Source organism: Lynx canadensis, chromosome B1 (assembly GCF_007474595.2).
Source record: "Lynx canadensis isolate LIC74 chromosome B1, mLynCan4.pri.v2, whole genome shotgun sequence".
NCBI lineage: Eukaryota > Metazoa > Chordata > Mammalia > Carnivora > Felidae > Lynx > Lynx canadensis.
The window spans coordinates 55,641,928-55,656,640 of NC_044306.2; the positions used below are offsets into that span (position 1 = coordinate 55,641,928).

The 14,713-nt window shown below is 39.4% G+C and overlaps 1 protein-coding gene and 1 long non-coding RNA gene across 2 annotated transcripts in view; both read right to left on the minus strand.

Moving 5' to 3' along the window:
- The window catches only part of GALNTL6 (polypeptide N-acetylgalactosaminyltransferase like 6), a 152,609-nt gene that overhangs the window by 100,813 nt on the left and 37,083 nt on the right, over window positions 1-14,713 (minus strand). The gene's annotated exons all lie outside the window — the stretch shown is intronic.
- Window positions 414-14,713, minus strand: part of LOC115512082 — an 18,822-nt gene continuing 4,522 nt past the window's right edge. Inside the window, exons 2-3 of the long non-coding RNA XR_003968275.1 lie at window positions 8,938-8,943; window positions 414-499 (exon numbers count right to left, since the gene is read on the minus strand). This is a non-coding gene — a long non-coding RNA (uncharacterized LOC115512082). The remainder of the gene's footprint in view (window positions 500-8,937; window positions 8,944-14,713) is intronic.

The following is a 14,713-nucleotide window of genomic DNA, read 5'->3' on the forward strand; positions in this document are numbered from 1 at the left end:
ACCTTGAAATTTGACTCCCAGCCTCCAGAACTGTGAGAAATTAATGTCTGTTGTTTAAGCCACCCAATCTATGGTATCTATTTTTATAGCAGCCCAAGAAGACTGATACACTGATCCTGCCACACTCAAGGGGAGGAGATCATACAAGGGCATGAACACCAGCAGTAGGAATCATGACAGCGACAATTAGACTCTGTCCACCACACTAGAAAATCCTGTGGTAGGCATGCTTATTCCCAGTATACTGAAGGGAGCTCTCAGTGAAGGTCAAATGAAGTCAATATTTTTAAATATAAATAAATTTTAGTTAACATACAGTGCAGTATTGATTTCAGGAGTAGAATTCAGTGATTCATCACTTACATACGACACCCAGTGCTCATCACAACAAGGACCCTCCTTAATACCCATCACTCATCTAGCCCATCCCTCATCTACCTCCCACCATCAACCCTGAGTTTGTTCTCTATTGTAAGAGTCTCTTGCGGTTTATTTCCCTCTCAATTTCCCCCCTCCCACATATTCATTTTGTTTAAATTCTACATATGAGTGAAATCATATGGTATTTGGCTTTCTCTGACTGACATTTCACTTAGCATAACACACTGTAGCTCCATCCATGCCGTTGCAAGTGGAAAGATTTCATTCTTTATGATGGTTGAGTAATATTCCATTATATATATACACCACATCTTCTTTATCCTTTCATCAGTTGATGGACATTTGGGTTCTCTCCATAGTTTGGCTATAGTTGATAATGCTTCTATAAACCTTGGGGTGCATGTGTCCTTTCGAATCTGTATCTTTGTATCCTTTGGGTAAATACCTAATAGTGCAATTGCTTGACCAGAGGGTAATTCTATTTTTGGCTTTTGAGTAAACTCCATGCTGTTTTCGAGTGGTTGCACCAGTTTGTATTCCCACCAGCAGAGGAAAAGTGTTTCCCTTTCTCTGCATACTTGCCAATATCTATCGTTTCTTGTGTTGTTAGTTTTAGCCATTCTGACAGGTATGAGCTGGTATCTCATCATGGTTTTGATTTGTATTTCCCTGATGATGAGTGATGTTGAGCACTTTTCATGTGTCTGTTAGCCATCTGGATGTCTTTGGAAAAGTGTCTATTCATGTCTTCTGTCCATTTCTTCACTGGGTTGTTTGCCTTTTGGGTGTTGAGTTTGATAAGTTCTTTATATATTTTGAATCTATTACCAGAGTCATTTGCAAACATCTTCTCCTGTAGGCTGCCTTCTAGTTTTGTTGATTGTTTACTTTGCTGTGCAGAAGCTTTTTATCTTGATGAAGTCCCAGTAGTTCATGATTCCTTTGTTTCCCTTGCCTTCAGTGACACATCTCATAAAAAGTTGCTCCAGCCAAGGTCAAAGAGGTCGCTGCCTGTGTTCTCCTCCAGGATTTCGATGATTTCCTGTATCACAGTTAAGTCTTTCATCTATTTGGAATTTATTTTTGTGTATGGTTAAGAAAGGGGTCCAATTTCATTCTTCTGTATGTCACTGTCCAGTGTCCCCAAAACAATTTGTTAAAGAGACTGTCTTTTTTTCCATTGGATATTCTTTTATGCTTTGTCAAAGATTAATTGACCATATAGTTGTGGGTCCATTTCTGGGTTTTCGATTCTGTTCCATTGATCTATGAGTCTGTTTTTCTGCCAGTACCATACTGTCTTGATGACTACAATTTTGTAATATAACTTGAAATCTGGAATCATGATGACTCCAGTTTTTTTTTTTTCTTTTTCAGGATTGCTTTGACTATTTGGGATCTTTTTGGTTCCATACAAATTTTGGAATTGTTTGTTCTCGGTATGTGAAAAATACTGGTGGCATTTTGATAGGGATTGAATTAAATGTGTAGATTGCTTTGGGTAGTATAGACATTTTAACAATGTTTGTCCTTCCAATCCATGAGCATGGAGTGCTTTTCCATTTCTTTGTGTCCTCTCCAATTTCTTTCATAAGTGTTCTATAGTTTTCAGAGTACAGATCTTTTACCTCTTTAGTTAGGTTTATTCATAGTTATCTTATTGTTTTTGGTGCAATTGAAAATGAGATAGATTCCTTGATTTCTTTTACTGCTGCTTTGTTATTGGTGTATAGAAATGCACCAGATTTCTGCATGTTGATTTTATATCCTGTGACTTTGCTGAATTCACATATTAGTTCTAGAAATTTTTTGGTGGAGTCTTTCAGGTTTTCTATAGAGAGTATCATGCCATCTGCAAATAGTGAAAGTTTTACTTCTTCCTAGCTGATTGTATGCCCTTTATTTCTTTTTGTTGTCTGATTGCTGAGGCTAAGACTTCCAGTACTATGTTAAATAGTATTGGTGAGATGGACCTCCTTGTCTTGTTCCTGACCATATGGGAAGGACTCTCAGTTTTTTCCCATTGGGGATGATATTAGCTGTGTGTCTTTTTCATATAGCCTTTATGATGTTGGAGAATGTTACATCTATCCTTACTTGTTGAGGAATTTTTTTAATGTTTAAAATGTTTATTTATTTATTTTTGAGAGAGGGAGAGCAGGAGCAGGGAAGGGGCAAAGAGAGAGTGAGAGAGAGAGAGAGAGAGAGAGAATCCCAAGCAGGGTCTGCAATGTCAGCACAGAGCCCAATGTGGGGCTTCATCTTATGAATGATGAGATCATGGTTTCATCTGAAATCAAGAGTCAGATGCTTAACTCACTAAGCCACCCAGATGCCCCTGATGAGGGGTTTTTTTTTTTAGTCAAGAATGGATGCTGTATTTTGTCAAATGCTTTTTATGCATCTATTGACACAATCATATGGTTCTTATCCTTTTTTTAAGTTATTTTTATTTTTTTTTAATGTGTATTTACTTATTTTGAGTGGGGAACGGGTAGAGAGAGAGGGAGAGAGAGGACCCAAGCAGGCCCTGCACTGTCAGCACAGGGACTGATGCAGGGCTTGATCCCACAAGCATGAGATCATGACCTGAGCTAAAATCAAGAGTCAAACGCTCAATGGAATAAACCATCCAGGTGCCCCTTATCTTTTTTTTTTAAATTGTGGTGTATCACATGGATTGATTTGCAAATATTGAATCAGCCCTGTGGCTCAGGAATAAGTTCCACTTGATCGTGGTGAATAATTCTTTTAATGAACTGTTGAATTAGATTTGCTAGTATCTTGAGAATTTTTGCATCTATGTTCATCAAAGATATTGGCCTGTAATTCTCCTTTTTAGTGGGGTCTTTGTCTGGTTTTTGGAATCAAAGTAATGCTGGCTTCATAGAATGAGTTTAGAAGTTTTCCTTCCATTTTTATTTTTTGGAGAAGTTTGAGAATAGGTATTAACTCTTCTTTAAATGTCTGGTAGACTTCCTCTGGGAAGCCATCTGGCCAAGACTCTTGTTTGTTTGGAGATTTTTGATTACTGATTCACTTTCTTTGCTGGTTATCAGTCTGTTCAAGTTTTCTATTTTTTCCTGTTTCAGTTTTGGTAGTTTGTGAATTTCTAGGAACTTGTCCATTTCTTTCAGATTGCCCAGTTTGTTGGCATATAACTTTTCATAGTATTCTCTTATAATTGTTTGTACTTCTGTGGTGTTGGTTTTGATCTCTCATCGTTCATTTGTGATTTTCTCTATTTGGGTCCTGTCTCTTTTCTTTTTGAGACGTCTGGCTAGGGGATTATCAATTTTGTTTATTCTTTTCAAATAACCAGCTCTTAGTTTCATTGGTTTGTTCTACTGCTTGTAGTAGTTGTTGTTGTTTCTATATCGTTTATTTCTGCTCTAATCTTTATTATTAGAGGCTCTAGGCCTTATTTGTTGTTCCTTTTCTAGCTCCTTTAGGTTTAGGTTAGATTACATATTTGGGACTTTCTTGCTTCTGGAGATAGGCCTAAATTGCAATATACTTCCTCTTAGGACTGCCTTTGCTGCATTCCAAAACATTTGGACTGCCATGTTTTCATTTTCATTTGTTTCTATGTATTTTTAAAAATTTGTTCTTTAGCAACCAACGGAATGGGAAAAGATATCTGCAAATGACATATTGGACAAAGGGCTAGTATCCAAAATCTATAAAGAGCTCACCAAACTCCACACCCAAAAAACAAAAAATCCAGTGAAGAAATGGGCAGAAAACATGAATAGACACTTCTCTAAAGAAGACATCCAGGGGTGCTTGGGTGGCTCAGTCGGTTGAGCGGCCGGTTTCAGCTCAGGTCATGATCTCGCGGTCCGTGAGTTCAAGCCCCGAGTCGGGCTCTGTGCTGACAGCTCAGAGCCTGGAGCCTGTTTCAGATTCTGTGTCTCCCTCTCTCTGACCCTCCCCCATTCATGTTCTGTCTCTCTCTGTCTCAAAAATAAATAAACATTAAAAAAAATTAAAAAAAAAAGAAGACATCCAGATGGCCAACAGGCACATGAAAAGATGCTCAATGTCGCTCCTCATAAGGGAAATACAAATCAAAACCACACTCAGATATCACCTCACGCCAGTCAGAGTGGCTAAAATGAACAATCAGGAGACTATAGATGCTGGAGAGGATGCAGAGAAATGGGAATCCTCTTGCACTGTTGGTTGGAATGCAAACTGGTGCAGCCACTCTGGAAAACAGTGTGGAGTTTCCTCAAAAAACTGAAAATAGACCTACCCTATGACCCAGCAGTAGCACTGCTAGGAATTTACCCAAGGGATACAGGAGTATTGATGCATAGGGGCACTTGCACCCCAATGTTTATAGCAGCACTCTCAACAATAGCCAAATTATGGAAAAAGCCTAAATGTCCATCAACTGCTGAATGGATAAAGAAATTGTGGTTTATATACACAATGGAGTACCACATGGCAATGAGAAAGAATGAAATATGGCCCTTTGTAGCAATGCGGATGGAACTGGAGAGTGTGAGGCTAAGTGAAATAAGCCATACAGAGAAAGACAGATACCATATGCTTTCACTCTTATGTGGATCCTGAGAAACTTAACAGAAACCCATGGGGGAGGGGAAGGAAAAAACAAATGAGGTTAGAGTGGGAGAGAGCCAAAGCATAAGAGACTCTTAAAAACTGAGAACAAACTGAGGGTTGATGGGGGGGTGGGAGGAAGGGAAGGGTAGGTGATGGGCATTGAAGAGGGCATCTTTTGGGATGAGCACTGGGTGTCGTATGGAAGCCAATTTGACAATAAATTTCATATATTAAAAAAAATTTCTTCTTTAATTTCCTAGTTAAACCATTCACTCTTAAGTAGGATTCTTTAACCTCCATGTACTTGTGGTCTTTCCAAAATTTTTCTTGTGGTAGACTTCAAGTTTCATAGCATTGTTAACCAAAAATATGCATGGCATGATCTTGATCTGTTTGTACTTGTTGAGGACTGATTTGTGACCCCATATGTGATCTATTCTGGAGAATGTTCCATGTATTTTCCATGTATCCATGGAATACACTTGAGAAGAATGTGTACTCTGCTGCTTTAGGATAAAATGTTCTGAATATATTTGTAAGGCAATCCAGTCAAGTGTATCATTCAAAGTCATTGTTTCCTTGTTAATCTTTCTGCTTAGATGATCTGTCCATTGCTATAAGTGGGGTGTAAACTCACCTACAATTATTATATTATTATCAATGATTTTAGTTATTTTTTTATTAATTGATTTATGTATTGGGTGCTTACAAGTTGGGAACATAAATATTTACAATTGTTCGATCTTCTTGATGGATAGACTCCTTAATTATGATATAGTGTTTTTCTTCATCTCTTGTTATAGCCTTTGGTTTAAAATCTAGTTTGTCAGCGGGGCATCTGGGTGGCGCAGTCGGTTAAGCGTCCGACTTCAGCCAGGTCACGATCTCGCAGTCCGGGAGTTCGAGCCCTGCGTCAGGCTCTGGGCTGATGGCTTGGAGCCTGGAGCCTGTTTCCAATTCTGTGTCTCCCTCTCTCTCTGCCCCTCCCCCGTTCATGCTCTGTCTCTCTCTGTCCCAAAAATAAATAAACGTTGAAAAAAAAATTTTTTTTAAATCTAGTTGTCAGATACAAGTATGGGTACTCCAGCTTACTTTTGAGGTCCATTAGCATGATATATGGTCTCATCCTCTCACTATCAATCTGCAGGTGACTTTATGTCTAAAATGAGCTCTTATAGGCAGCATATAGAAGGTTCTTATTTCTTTTTTTATCATTCTGATTATCCTTGTCTTTTGATGGAGCATTAAGTCCGTTTACATTCAGAGTGATTAGTGAAAGATAGGAATTTAGAGCTATTGTGTTACCTGTAGAGTTGGTGTTTCTGGTGATATTCTCTGGTCCTTTTTGGTCTTTGTTGCTTTGGTCTTTTTTTTTTTTTTTCTTTTTTTTCTCTCCACTCAAAGAATCCCCCCCAAAAATTTCATGCAGGGCTGCATGGAATTTCAGTGGGAAGTTCTGCTGCTAACTTTATGCATCTACCCTTGTAGGTTAAGGACCTTTTGTCCTAGCAGCTTTCAGAATTCTCTATCTTTGTATTTTGCACGTTTCACTGTGACATGTTGTGGTGTTCCCCTGTTTTTTTTGATATTGAGGGGAGTTCTCTGTGCTTCTTGAACTTGGATGCCTGTTTCCTTTCCCAGATTAAGGAAGTCTTCAGATAAAATTTGTTCACATAAACCTTCTTCCCTTTTTCTTTCTTTTTTTTTTTTTTTTTAAATTTTTTTTTCAACGTTTATTTATTTTTGGGACAGAAAGAGACAGAGCATGAACGGGGGAGGGGCAGAGAGAGAGGGAGACACAGCATCGGAAACAGGCTCCAGGCTCTGAGCCATCAGCCCAGAGCCCGACGCGTGGGCTCGAACTCACGGACCGCAAGATCGTGACCTGGCTGAAGTCGGACGCTTAACCGACTGCGCCACCCAGGCGCCCCCCTTCTTCCCTTTTTCTTGCTCATCTTCTTCTGGAACTCCTATGATATGGATACTGTTTTGCTTGATAGAATTGCTGATTTCCCTGAGTCTACCTTCATGATATAATAGTTTTCTTTCCCTCTTCTTTTCAGCTTCATTGTTTTCTATGATTGTATCTTCTATATCACCTATTTTCTCCTCTGCTTCTTTAGTCCTTGCTGTGACTGTATCCAGTAGGTTTTTCATCTCAGTTATAGCATTTTTTTATATCAGCCTGACTAGTTTTTAGGCCTTTTATCTCTGCAGCAAGAATTTCTCTGTTTCTTCTATGCTTTTTTCAAGCCCAGTTAGTAGCCTTATGACTGTTTTTCTAAATTCTTATTCAGATACATTCCTTATATATTTTTAAAAAAATTTTTTTTCTTTAATGTTTATTTATTTTTGAGAGAGAGACAGAGTGCAAGAGGGGGAGGGGCAGAGAGAGAGAGGAGACACAGAACCTGAAGCAGGCTCCAGGTTCTGAGCTGTCAGCACAGATCCCGACACGGGGCTTGAACCCATGAACTGTGAGATCATGACCTGAGCTGCAGTTGGATGCTCAACCGACTGAGCCACCCAGGTGCCCCTGCTTATATATGTTTTGAGCAAGTCCCTGGCTGTGATTTCTTCTTGACCTTCTGTTATGGGAGAATTACCTCATCTTGTCATTTTGGCTAAGTTTCTGTCTTTTGCATGTTTTGAAAGCTTATGTTTCTTGCACCTGAGAGCACTGCTATATTTTAAAAGGGTCATACACTGTCCAAGGCCTGACACTTCAGGAAGTATTTCTGGTGTATGCTGTGTGCACTATGCTATTGCATTTTTTGGGTCAGTCCTCTGCAGAGTTCTTCTTTGCTTGCAGTGGGGAGTGTTTGGACCATTAACTAGATGTTCTTTGATTTGTTTATTAAACTCAGCCAGGAAAAAAAACCCTGATCCAAAAAAAAAAAAAAAAAAAAAAAAAAAGAGAAAAGGAAAAGGAAAGAAAAAAACCAAACAAAAAAACAAAGTACTATAAGCCCAATTTCAAAGAAATAGAAAGAAAAAAAAGGAAAGAAAAAGAAATGAAAAAAAGAAGCCTGACCCAAAGAAATAAAAAGAAAAGGCAATGATAAAACAAACTAACAAACAAAAACTATAGGTCTGATTCCAAAGGGGAAAAAAAGTAAGCCTCGTCCTATCTCCACCAGAACTGCAAGTGATGCTTTGAAGCACTCAATGTCCAGGCTTGGTGCATGCACGGTTGTGCCTGTGCTGTCTTCTGGAGGAAAGGCCCACTGCATTGGCTCAGAGTCAGTCCTTCCCCAATAAATAAGCAGTTGCCAGGCACAGGGGGGCCGGTTTTGGTGTGAGTGGGTCCTGCCTCCACTGGGGGCCACTATGTTGCTCTCTGAAGTTCCACTGCACTGGTGTGAGGAAGAAAATGGCACCATCCCAATCTCTTGTCCCCAGACAAGGGATCTCACATCCCCAGCTGTTCAGGAAGCCCTCGCAGAATAGCAAGGGCAGTCAGCTCGCCTTGCACCACAGCTCTCCTGCATTTTTCTTTGGCATGAGGCTAAGATTCAAAACTCAACATCTTAAGAGAGCCAGCACCACATGGATCCACTCCCCTTCTCAAGAGTAGAACTTTTCCACACTGTGTCTGATGTTCTTTTCCCAGAAAAATGGTACCAAGCCTGCACTGTGCACAGAATGTATGATGTAGCACTGCTAAAAGCAGCAACCAGGTTATCTGCCCTCTTTGCGTGCCTCTGTCCCCTGCCAATGAAAGGCCTTTTGCTGGAGCCTGAGGGGTCTTTTGTCCTTGCAGAGGCAATGTACTCTGTTCCAAAAGTATTCCAGGAAGGGGAATCTTCTCTCTCAGTGTGCCCCAGGGATCCCTACACTACACTCTGCATTCTGAGGCCAGTTCCCTCTCTCTCCCCAGGAACGCATGCCACAGCTCTGCCCTGGAGAAAGTCACATGACTTTCAAAACCTCAAAGCTTGAACTCCAAACACTGTTTTCAAAAAACCCTGTAACACTCAGTACCTCTCACTCCCCAGTCTGTGGTCCCAAGAGGTTTTCCTCTTGTGTGAACCCAAAACCACACCCTCTCAACTTCTCTTTCTTTGTCTCCCTTTTGTCTCTCCATGGAAAGGGTGCCTTTCCCTCCATGGCACTGCCATTTTTTTCTCCTCCAATTCACTTCCCCATACCTCGCACCTGCCACACTGTCTCCCTCCAACAGCGGAGATACTTCTGCCAGTTGTCAGATCAATTTCCTGGGTGTTCCAAGCGGTCTTGCCCCAATACACCTGTGTTTGAGGGACAAGGAAAGCCCAGAGTCCCTTACTTTTTGGCCATCTTAACTCCCTCCCCTGATTGAAGTCAATTAATTTATCTATTGCTATAAACTTTGTAAATGATAAAGCAAGGATTCAAAAATCTAGTTTGATTGACCCTACTGCCAATCTGTCACCACACAGTGTGACAAAATTGTCATTTTTAATGTGATTTACTACATCCTCTTTCCCTCTCATACCAGAAGTGAATGCTCTGAGGCTGTAAAAAAGGATGGAGTCTTAGGAGAGAAGGAGCCTAGAACCTGAGTTTCTAAATATCTTGCATATCCCTAGAAGAAGTCTGACCCTCAAATATTTGATTGGAATTAGAATGAAAAAGTATTTGAATTGTGCTATGGTCCTGAGGCTTCAGGGTTTATTTACTATAGAAACTACAAACATTTATTTCTCACACTTATAGAGGCTAAGCATTCCAAGATCAAGGTCCCGGAAGATGTGGTGTTCAGTGAGAATCTGTACATGGCTACCTTGTCACTGTGTTCTGATATGGCAGAGAGTAGAGAGCAACGGCAAGCTCTCATGTCTCTTCTCATGAGGGCACACATCTTATTCATGTAAGCTTCAGCCTCATGACCTAATTACCTCACAAAGTCTCCACCTCCTAATATTAAAACATTAGGAGGGGTTAGAATTTCAACATATGAAATTTGAGAAGACACAAACATTCAGTCCATAATAGTTACTTTCACTAACATGCTCTTTAAATGTAGCTTCAAGACAAGTCCCTTATCAGAAGGCAGTGCCTAAGTCCCTCCAATATGGAAAATCTTGAAGCTGCCATATGCACCAGAGTTTGGACTAGAGTGTGACTGAATGTGAACACTGCTCATATTGTCTGTGGTATAGCTTTGCTATTCTTTCCCCTTGGCGATCTAAATCCTCTTTATCCCCTTCCTACCTGTTGGCTGCTATCCTGGTCTAATAAGGCTGAACACCTAGTTATCATTTGAACCTTATCTGGCATTAAATATTAGAGAAACTTAGAATTCATGATGCTGAAAGTCAACCATCTCTTTCTATCCCTGACCAGATGAGCCCCTTTGGATACCAAAGCAGGTGTGAATCAAATAGAGTGTGCTTTGCCCCTTTGGACATTAAACTAGACTCATGACCTATCCTATAACTAAGTCATTGTCCAACTTCCTTTCATTTTCTCTGCATTCCAAATTAGCCCATTGCTATGGAGATAGTATGACTTGTGGCCATGCCCATCCAAATTATGATAAATATGTGATCTTGGCCTTAAGAGAGGTTCTTTTTAGTTGAACAAAAGATGCATCTTTATTTGTAATTGTAACATTAGCTTGTATACAATCCAAGATTTTATGAAAAGTTATCATTACCTTATGGATTCCAGACTTCTTTATTAAGTAAAATCTGTAGTTACCCTGCTTTATAGATGCTGTTTAACGTCTCTGTGTTGACTTGAATCCAACCCAAAGTTTCTGAGCCTCTAATTCAATAATGTTTCTCTGAGGTCAATTGTTATTCCATCTTTCTAAAGAAAATGTTGAAAGACCAGTAATCTTAAATATTTCTTGTCCTACTCAAGATTCCAAGGATGACTCAGGGTGATGTTATGTGATGGTTAAGTGGGCAATTTTAGCCTCAGTCTGACATTCTATTCCTGTGGGCAACTCTTAGCCTTCATATATAATTATTTTCACTTCTAAGCTCCAAGGGACTGCTTTCTCCTATCAATAAAAATACCCAAACACAAATATAACAAAGGAGATTAATCCATAGTTTCCCTTCGGAAGGGTGTTTTTACATAGTAGAAAGAAGAAAGGTTTTAGGAGATAGCATCTTTCCAGCAGGGAGTTAGGTGAGATTTTTGCCAATATCTGGATGGCTCCCTTCCCCTCACCATATTCCAACCTATATTTTCATGCTGCATCTAATTTACTTTCTTCTTAAAAGTTTTCAATGATTCCTTGTCAGCAATATTAATTAAGTGGCTTTAAAAGACTGTGGCATCTATCTTTAGATTTTGTACACAGACTAAAAACAGAGAAATTATTGTTTTACTACATAAAACCATAGAAACATAGAAAGTATCTTCTGTTCTGAGGAATATATATTGTATATTATAAATATGTGTCTTGTTCATTATTTTTTAAATTTATGTTTACTTATATCATGTGTTCTATTTTTTTTTAATGTTTATTTATTTTTTTGAGATAGAGAGAGACAGAGCATGAACGGGGGAGGGTCAGAGAGAGAGGGAGACACAGAATCTGAAGCAGGCTCCAGGCTCTGAGCTGTCAGCACAGAGCCCGACGCAGGGCTCGAACTCATGGACCGTGAGATCATGACCTGAGCCGAAGTCGGATGCTCAACCGACTGAGCCACCCAGGCGCCCCAATGTGTTCTATTTTTTTAAAGTTTATTTATTTATTTTGAGAGAGAGAAAAAGTGCAAGCAGGGGAGGGGACAGAGAGGATCCCAAGAAAGCTCTGTGATGTCAGCATGGAACCTGACATGGTGCTCAAATTCACAAACAGTGAGATCACGACCTGAACTAAAATCAAGAGTCAGACGCTTGACTGACTGAACAACCCAAGTGCCCCTCATGTCTCCTGTTCTTAGTGAATATATTTTAAGATAAATAGGAACCATCCACTTGTCCATTCACCTATCAATTCACCCATTCACTTATTCAACAATTTTTTGAACTAGGAACTGTTGGGGTTACGTGATGAATAGGACAGAACCTTACATTTATAAAGCTAATGCTAAGTCCATTTGATCCCTTTCCCCCATTTTGATTGAGAAACTTTCACTTTGTTTCACTATTTTCTGAGATGTAACTTTGATTAGGATTTGAGGAGCCAGTTTCTTTTTAAATATCCCTAGAATACATGTGAATCCTCCAGGGTTTCTAGAGCTCAATCCTCATCAGGTTTTTTGTTTGTTTGTTTGTTTGTTTGTTTTTAAATAGTTTTTCTTCTCAAAAGAGAGGAATATATTGAAAGAACTAAAATCTTGTATAGGTAGAGAGTAAAATGTCTACCAAGCACCAGGTGGATGTAAGATCTTCATGGTTCCCTCACTCTCACTTTCTAAAATTTCCTCCTATTAGTTGCTTGTAGGAGAAATGGCACCCAGCGGTGTGTCTTCCCTCTGTTATGACTTCTGGGGCAGACTTTTGGTGACCGTTCTAATGATGATGATTCCCATTGGCAGCTGCTCTCAACATGCACATGGTGAAAGGAAAATTCCCTGGCTGTCCCTGTCAGTGATGGCAACTGCTCTCAATCTCCATTATCTTCTGAGGGAGTGGCCTATCACAGGGAGGGATTTTGAACAGCAGTTCCTGTTGGCAGCTAGAGAAAAATCCTTACTTCCTGTTCCTTCCAGTGACCCCTTTCAGAAAGGATCAGTCCACAAAGGTTTTTCAGAACGGACAATGTGGTATCTTCTGGAAGACAAGTCTGAGTCCTCAAAATTGTCCTCATGACATAATATTAGACGGTGTCACATTCTTTAACTCTTCCATTACACTCTTGGTTGTGTCAGACTCCTTTTTGACTCAACATGGCTTCTTCTACTTGCTGAGGGGCACAGGAAGCTAGAAACTGTTCTCTCTTTCCTAGCAGTGTCTGAATCTGGGTAACTGGGAAATTTTTAAGTTCTACCCACTTATTCATTTAACATTTTTCTTGACTGTCCTTTTTAATAACTATTGGGGCTATAATAGTAGCTATAATATAACTCTCGAGGCTCATAATAGTTTTCACATATAAATATTAATATCCACACAAATATGTAATTAATTGTATGTACAATTACAATTAAAGGGAATTTAATTCCCTTTACATACAATACACTACATACAATACACTAAAAGGGAAAAATAGGGTGCTATGAAAGAAGGTAATGATGGGAAGGGGTTTGAGGTAAGGCAGCCCTGGGAAGGTGACGCTTACGTTCAGATCTGAAAAGCTTGCAAACACGGGGTATCTTTATTTAGGAATTGGAGCAGTATAAGAGCAATGTAATTGTCAGGGTGATATATACCAGACACAGATCGTAAGTGTTGAGATAAGTTAGAGATATCCCAGGGGAAGAAGCCAAATGTCAATTTGGATATATCAATCTAATCTAAAGAAACCTAGTTCAAATGAGTAATATGTAAGTGTGGGTGTCATCTTTAGTTACATGACAATTACAGCCCCTAGACATGTATATTACAATCACCTAGGGAGGTGAAGTGTCAGTGGATGTAGGGTCGCTCAGACTGAGCCTTGAGTAGCTCCCACACTTAATGGCTGGTGGAGGAAGAGAGGTTTCCCTATCATACATTCTCCCTGGAAGCTTAGACATCCTCCACGCGTTGTAAGTTTAGACAGTGATTTATACAGATGTCTTTATAGCCTTAAAAAAACGAGGGACTATGAAAAGCTATTTTTGTGGCTATCAAGTTAATGCCCATCTTCTTCATTAGACTGAAAGTCGAATGATCGCAGAGAATGCTTCACTTGTTCATCCAACTTCAATACTGAGTGCCTGGTCCATACGGGAACTCAGGAAGTTTTTGCTGAATCAATCTATCTATCAGAGCCTCTGGGAATAACATAGCAATTTAAACAACTGAAGTAGGATTAAGTGCTCCGGCAAAGGGAATAACTTAGAATAGAATAACCATAATAGATATCTAGAATAACCATAATAAACCAAAAAAATTATAAATAACCGTAATAAATAAATAGGATAACCATAATAAGAAGGGAATAACTTACAATAAATAACCATAAATAAATATAACACATGCACACAAACACACCTACAGCAAGAAAATTCATTGATGAAATGTTAAAATATGAATATTTCAGGGGTGCCTGTGTGGCTTAGTCAGTGAAGCAACCAACTTGATTTCGGCTCAGGTCTTGATCTTGAGTTCCATGAGATTGAGCCTCGCATAGGGTTCTGCGCTGGCAGCATGACTGCCCTGCTTGGGATTCTTTCTCTCTCTGCCTCTCCCCTGCTTTCACACATACTTTCTCTCTCAAAATAAATATATAAGAAATGTGAATATTTCATTTTTAGAAAACTCTATGTAATAGAATGTGTTGCTAGATCCAGAGAAGAAAACAGAAAGAAAAAGCATACAATTGAGGTCAAGATAGTTGGTAAGAACTGAAATAAGCTTGATAGATTTCTCACATAAATTCTTCAAGGGAGATGCAGCACCATGTTCACCCTCAAAATAACCAACCTCTGAAATAAAGTTTGGTTCACAGTTGCCATAGGTCAAGTGGCTGCTGTAGAGCTCCAGGCAAAAGAAAATATAATCCCTTTGTTACTGCCCTTCTATGCCAGGAAGTAAAAAGGTGATTGTGACTTATATTTGCAGAATTTTTTTTTCAGTGTGCGGGTATCAGAAACCCAAGCTAGGAGCAGGATGAAAGAAAAGAGAGAGAGAAAGAAAGAAATGAAGGACAGAAGGGACAAAGGAAACC